The sequence below is a fragment of the Pseudorca crassidens genome, chromosome 17 (assembly GCF_039906515.1).
Source record: "Pseudorca crassidens isolate mPseCra1 chromosome 17, mPseCra1.hap1, whole genome shotgun sequence".
Classification (NCBI taxonomy): Eukaryota; Metazoa; Chordata; class Mammalia; order Artiodactyla; family Delphinidae; genus Pseudorca; species Pseudorca crassidens.
This window is the reverse complement of record NC_090312.1, coordinates 36,904,323-36,910,704: the sequence shown is the minus strand read 5'-3', so window position 1 is coordinate 36,910,704 and position 6,382 is coordinate 36,904,323.

Here is a 6,382-nt window from a genome sequence, read left to right as displayed (position 1 = left end):
CTCACCCATTTCTTATTACCTTTTAGAAATGTGGCTACTAGAAGATTTAAAATTCCTTCAGTGGCTTGAATTGTATTTCTACGGGACAGCCTGATCTATGAGGAAAAACTGCTTGTGTCTAGAGGTCAAATCCCATGAGCTTGAAAATCCACACTTCCTAAATGCAAACTGACGGCTCCTTTATTTCAAGTCATATTGAGATATAGTAGAATTCCATTAAGACAAAGGCCCCTTCAGGATTTGACTAATTGGGTTAATGGGGACTTTTAAAGAAGCTTGGCTTTGTTTTTATTTTTCTATCATCTGGCTATGCTTTGCCTGAGGGGCTGTAAGCCCTCCCAGAGACACATGGTCTCCCCCGTGGTTCCTCAGATGTTTACTGAAGTCCCACGTGTCCAGGAACCGGGTGGAACAGGAGGGTATTGGGAGGTAGAGGAGGGCTGGCTCCATGCCCTGTCCCAGAGCCCCTGCCCTGACCCTGTGGCCTGGCAGGCGCCTGCTGTGCCTGGGGCAGTGTCAAAGCTGGGGTGGCCCCCAGCTCACACCTACAGGATGGCAGTGGTAGGCCGCCACTGTGGGCACCCAGGCTGGCAGACCTGTGCTGCTGGGACCTTAGGCCAAAGGGAAGGGCTCCTGTAATCAGCACGAGCACAAGGGGCCGGGTGCTGCTAACTGATTCAGGGATGGAGATGTGAGGCTGTGAGCAAGGGTCAGGAAAGACTAGCTCCCAGAGCCTGGGAATATCGTGGAGGCCAGGTCCCAGGCGGAGAATGCCCCAAAACTGGAGGCTGGGGTGACAGGGAAGACAGTATGAGTGGCTCAGTGACCTAGGGACCTGGCGCCAGGTAGACACAAGGATGGAAGGAGGGGTTGAGTTGGGGAGACTCTTCTGTCTTCCATAATTCTGTAATCTTGCCATATTGTTTTTATATAATTGAAGAGAGAGAGAGAGATGCATTTCTTGAAAACTTGCCCCTGGATGTAAGCAATCTGCCTCTGGTCTTCCCTGGCTATTAAGTGGTTATTCCTTCCTGACTCAGGGCTGGGGATCTGGACTGGAAATTACACTCTTTAGTTTCTCATGAAAAGCAAAATAGAATTTCATCCTCTGTTTTCTCTCTCTCACTCACTGTGCCAACTGTAGGGGAAAAGAAGAAGAATATGAAAAGCAAAAAGGATTCGCAAGAGATTGCAAGGCCAGAAAGTGTATAAGAAAGGAAAACAACAAAATAAGATATTATTTTTCATTTGCTTTAACAGCAACTCAGAAATGCAGGTCAACCATTTACGAGAGGGAAGCAGGCCCCATTGTGCCAGATACTCCAGGGATGGACTGGGCAGGAGGCAATTTAGGATGGAGACCAGGGAAAGCACGTCCCCAGGCAGCTCGCCGCTGGGTTATGGGGTCTGCTCAGCAGAGAGGGGATTGCTGGGGATTTTGCCAGAAGCACCAGGGAAGCAGGGCTGCTGATGGCAGTGGCGGGGTGAAGGACCCAGCCTCTTGGGAGCTCTTCTTCTATCCCAAAGCCATTGTCCACCTGTGACTACACTTTCATCAGCTGCAAACTATATTTATGGCTTCTTGGAATTTTCCAAATGAAGTAACTTTTTTTCCCAGACTATTTTCTTCACAACTGAAATCGGATCCCCACAGTTCATGGAGACAAACAAAACAGCATGACATCACCCACCAGGGAGCTGTCACTTCAGACACCGTAGCAGCCTTTTATTCAATATCAAATGGATGTGATTTGTCTGGTGGAGGTCTTCACATCCTGCCCTGGCAGAGGAGGGGATGGTCCCCTGAGCTCACCTTGAGGAACTGGGAGGGAGGAGGGTGGCAGGTGTGCTGAGCAGCCTGCCGGGCGGGCCTGGACAGGGAGAGCCCGGTGGGGAGGTCTCTCTAACTGCAGAGATGCTGCTCCGTAAGTTGTGCCGGGGACAGCCCCACCTGCCAGGGATACTAGCCCCTGTGTCCCTCCTCTCTCAGCCTCCAATGCTCTGGTGACGGCAGCCAGGTGCAGAGAGAGCTGACCTGGAGGGTTAGGTGGCCTAGATTCAGCTTCCGTTTTGCCTTGCAGAACTTCTAAGCCTCAGTTTCCCCCTCTGTAAAGGTGGGGAGGGAAAAAAAAAACCCAGTTCTGCTACCTTACAGAGATGCTCTTGGACCAAACAAGAGAATAAGTGTGTGGACCTGGAAAGCACAAGGCCTATTTTGTTCTTGCCCTCAGATCTCTCAACACTCAGAGGGAAGTGTTGTGCAGCTTCTCAGCTACAAGACCCTCGGCTTCCTTACAGAAACCTACAGGAGGGTTCTGGGGGGATTGGCAGCGACTGTGATGCACATCCTCTTGAGCTAATAAGGAAGGTATTATTTAATGAAAGCTCAAAGAAGAGGGGAAGCCATCCGGTCATCTGCGAACCCAATCGGCCAGCACCTGAGGGCCTGACCAATCACAAGAGAACAGAAGCTGTCCTCTCCTTCTGCAAATAAAAGCTTTTTAAAGTGGAGGTAGTTCTAGGTAGCAGTTGGCCTAAAGGGGAAGCAGTTGCATAATTATGCTTACAATTGAGAGTCACTGCTCACCAGGCCCCACTCTGAGCCTCTGACGTGCGTTGTGTCCTTCAGCCTCCAGTTACTGTTACTATTGTCAGCTAACAGTCGATGACCCTGAGGCTGGGGAGAGGGGGTGCGTAACCCGCCCAAGGCCACCCAGTTCTAACGGTGGGCTTGGGATCCAAACCAGGTCTGCCTGACTCCAAGGCCCAGGTGTTTCACCATCACACCATTTTGCCTACTGGTCACAAAAAGAAGCTGACTGTGCAAAGGTGTGCCTTGTTTATTTTGTTTTCATATGAATCTGATAAATGGTAAGGCAGGGAGACGTGTGTGTGTGTGTGTGTGTGTGTGTGTGTGTGTGTGTGTGTCTCCCTTGGGTGCTGAAGGTGGGGCACCTCATCTCCTTTCATATCCATTGTTGCCACTTGGAAGCACCATGTCGATCGACTCTCTGTTACAACTTATTTTATCTGAATTAAATGATCAAGAAATATCATATATCCATACATATTTTAAAAGGATGACATTTAAAATAAGTTGACAGTCCACATTTATTCCACAGCTGAGAACGTTACTTGAGCAGCTGTAAGCCAGGGAACCAAAACTGGACCACTGTCTGGGTCATTAGGACTCCATTAAAGACAATAAAGAATTTCAACCAGCAGGAGAAAAAGGGTACAGCCACGTAACTTTGGAATTGGAATAATTTCTTTCTAATAAGAATAAGCCTCGGGCTTCCCTGGTGGCGCAGTGGTTGAGAATCTGCCTGCCAATGCAGGGGACACAGGTTCGAGCCCTGGTTTGGGAAGATCCCACATGCCGCGGAGCAACTGGGCCCGTGAGCCACAGTTATTGAGCCTGCACGTCTGGAGCCTGTGCTCCGCAACAAGAGAGGCCACGATAGTGAGAGGCCTGCGTACCGCGATGAAGAGTGGCCCCCGCTTGCCACAAGTAGAGAAAGCCTTCGCATAGAAACGAAGACCCAACACAGCCATAAATAAATAAATGAAGCAAACTGTCAACAAGTAAAAACAAATAAAACACTATTAAAAAAAAAAGAATAAGACTCTTGATTTAATAGAAGTTGTATTCTAAGCAGGGGCAGACGTTTAGTTTGTAGAAAGAGAATTGTAATTTAGGGGAGTGGAAGCTCCGGGCCCCTTCTACTCATAGCATTATCTGAGTCAGGACCAGAGAACAAGATAATTGCTTGCCTTCCAAGTCTCAATCTCTCTTTCCTCTAACTACAGCTCGAGACTAGGGCAGGGCAGGCCTTGGAAAGGTACAGGGTTTGTCAAAGGAGAAATAAGAAGGGGCATTGCTTCTCTGTGTTGGAGGCCGGGGCTGCCACTTTCCAGAATGGGAATTCCAGAATGACTGAAGGTTTGCTGACTGAGGACCTAGTGTGTTCCCCTACTATGGACCAGCACATATATTTTGAAGATCGTAGAAGTATAGTGGGTTTCTAAGCTCAGCCAAGAAAACATTTTTGTAGTTAGGCAAGATGATGTCATGACAGCACCAACATAATCACAGATACAAAAACCAGGAGAGAAAAGTTTCATGCTTCCTAAACAGAAAACAAGCTCAGTTAGAAAGAAAATAGAAGCTTCCATAATTCTCATTTCCAAGTTAGCAACAAGAGCACTTCTATTAGAGGAATCCCTTCAAAAAGAATTTAGCAAATGTGGCCACTAACATCTGGATCTTTTCTCATGGAACTCAGTGGAAATCACCCTCTTGAGTCTTACAAGGTGCGCATTTGGAATTTTTAAATGTCACAGGTGTTTATAAAGGTACTTCCCTTCCCAATGTATACCTGAGATGGGACAGTTCAGAGGTTATGAGCCGGGGCATTTCCCTTCTCCCTATCATTGGAGAGGTCTCTGGGCTCTACTGATGGCTGAGAGGCTCCTTTACTGAGGAGGGAGTTCACAGAGCTAATGAGATGATGCATGGAAGGTTCTATAAGGCCACTGGTATGAAAAATAATGGATGAGGGTTGTAATTAATAAAGCAATTATTAAAGCAGTTATGTTTTCCAGTATAACTACAGCCTGCACCATCTGATCCAAACTATAACTTAAACTAAAATAACAAATGAATGTGGATAGTTCAGTAAGGTGAAATACAGAACTGATTAAATGTCTCCCCTCCCCAAATCAGGGGCTCTACTAAAATAAAGGAGAATGACCCAAGCCTAAACTTACAGAATAAGAATTTAAGGAACCTTACATTTTATTTTCTCCTAAATTTGAATCAGAGTCAGAAAGCACAGCCTGTGCTGATGGAATTGTACTAACTAGGACTTACCCGAAGTAAGTTACAGCTTTTAGCCAGCTTTCTGTGCCAGTAACCTAGAAACTATTTCAAAACCTATTTTTGTTTCTTAGGGGCTGAAATTTCAGTGCAACAGTCCGGCCAACTCCGACCCAGAGTCTTCAAATTTAGAAATTAATCCCCAAAGAAAGGGAATATTAATTTTTATTGTCACAAAGAATAACCTTCTCATAGCCCAATTACAGGAAGAAACAACTATCTCTGCAATGCCGCACTTCTAAATACTTGCAATTTATAGCATGAAGATGCAAGAGAATTAGGCTAGCAATTATCCTTGAACCTCCAAAAAAAGGAATTTGGCTTATGGACACACACAAAACGTAAGCATTCTGTAGTGCTAACACTGCATACCATATAATTTTAAAAGCCCATCAAGGGGTACTGTAAAAAAAGAGAAAAAGAAAACAACTAAAATTTGCTGAAATATATTATTCATAAAATAATATACGTATACATTAATTTGTAATGATTCCAGCAAATAAAAAATTATCCATTTATTATTATTTTTTTAAATCTCAGGAATAGATTTACTATTGCACATTTCAAGTTGGAATTATCCTTGGTCAGAGCTTATCATTAAGTTGATCCTCAGACTAACTGGACATGAAAAAAGTAACCCGGAAGTAAAACAAAACAAAACCTTTGGGAAAAGAAAGGGGGGAGAAGAGTCTAGTGAATACCCCTAAAATGAGTGATTCCTAAGCAGATACAGTGATAGTATTATCCTGGTGTGGGTTATTTTCCTATCTTCACATATTTCTCTCTTTAGAGATGCTTCCAAAGATGTGGGAAAGGACACACAGGAACACTTATTGAACAGCTCAATTAACACCCACAAGGCATCCCTGACACACTAGGGAACCAGGCAGTGAATGGCCTTGTTAAACACCATCAGGCAGGGCATGTTATAACTCTAGGGCTTGAGTTTACAAATGGTCCATCAATGTACAAATGTACATTCAATGTACAAATGTAACCATCAATCTCCTAACTTGAATGAAAAGCATGTAGCAGACAGTAGTATTGAAGAAATAGTTGTTCTACTAAGAAGTACTGTGGGGAATTCCCTGGTGGTCCAGAGGTTGAGACGCCGCGCTTTCACTGCCAAAGGCCCAGGTTCAATCCCTGGTCTGGGAACTAGGATCTCGCAAGCGATGTGGTGTGGCCAAAACAAAAAAACAACAACAAAAGAAGAAGCACTGTGACTTACCAGGGACACAGTGGTACTCTGGAACTTTCTACTTAGCTTTCTCACAGCATTTCCACAGTGTAAGGTACTTTATAGAGAAGTCCATTATTTGCTGCAGGTTTTTTTTTTTTTTGAGAACTGAAAAGATTTCTCACTTAAAATGTTTATCAAGAGAAGATGATAGTTTATGGTGATTCTCCTGTTCATAAAAAAAAGGAGACTTGGGTGACAGGAAAATACATCCTTGGCTTATGACAGCAACAGCTTACTAAACAGGTCAGTATTTTGGTTAA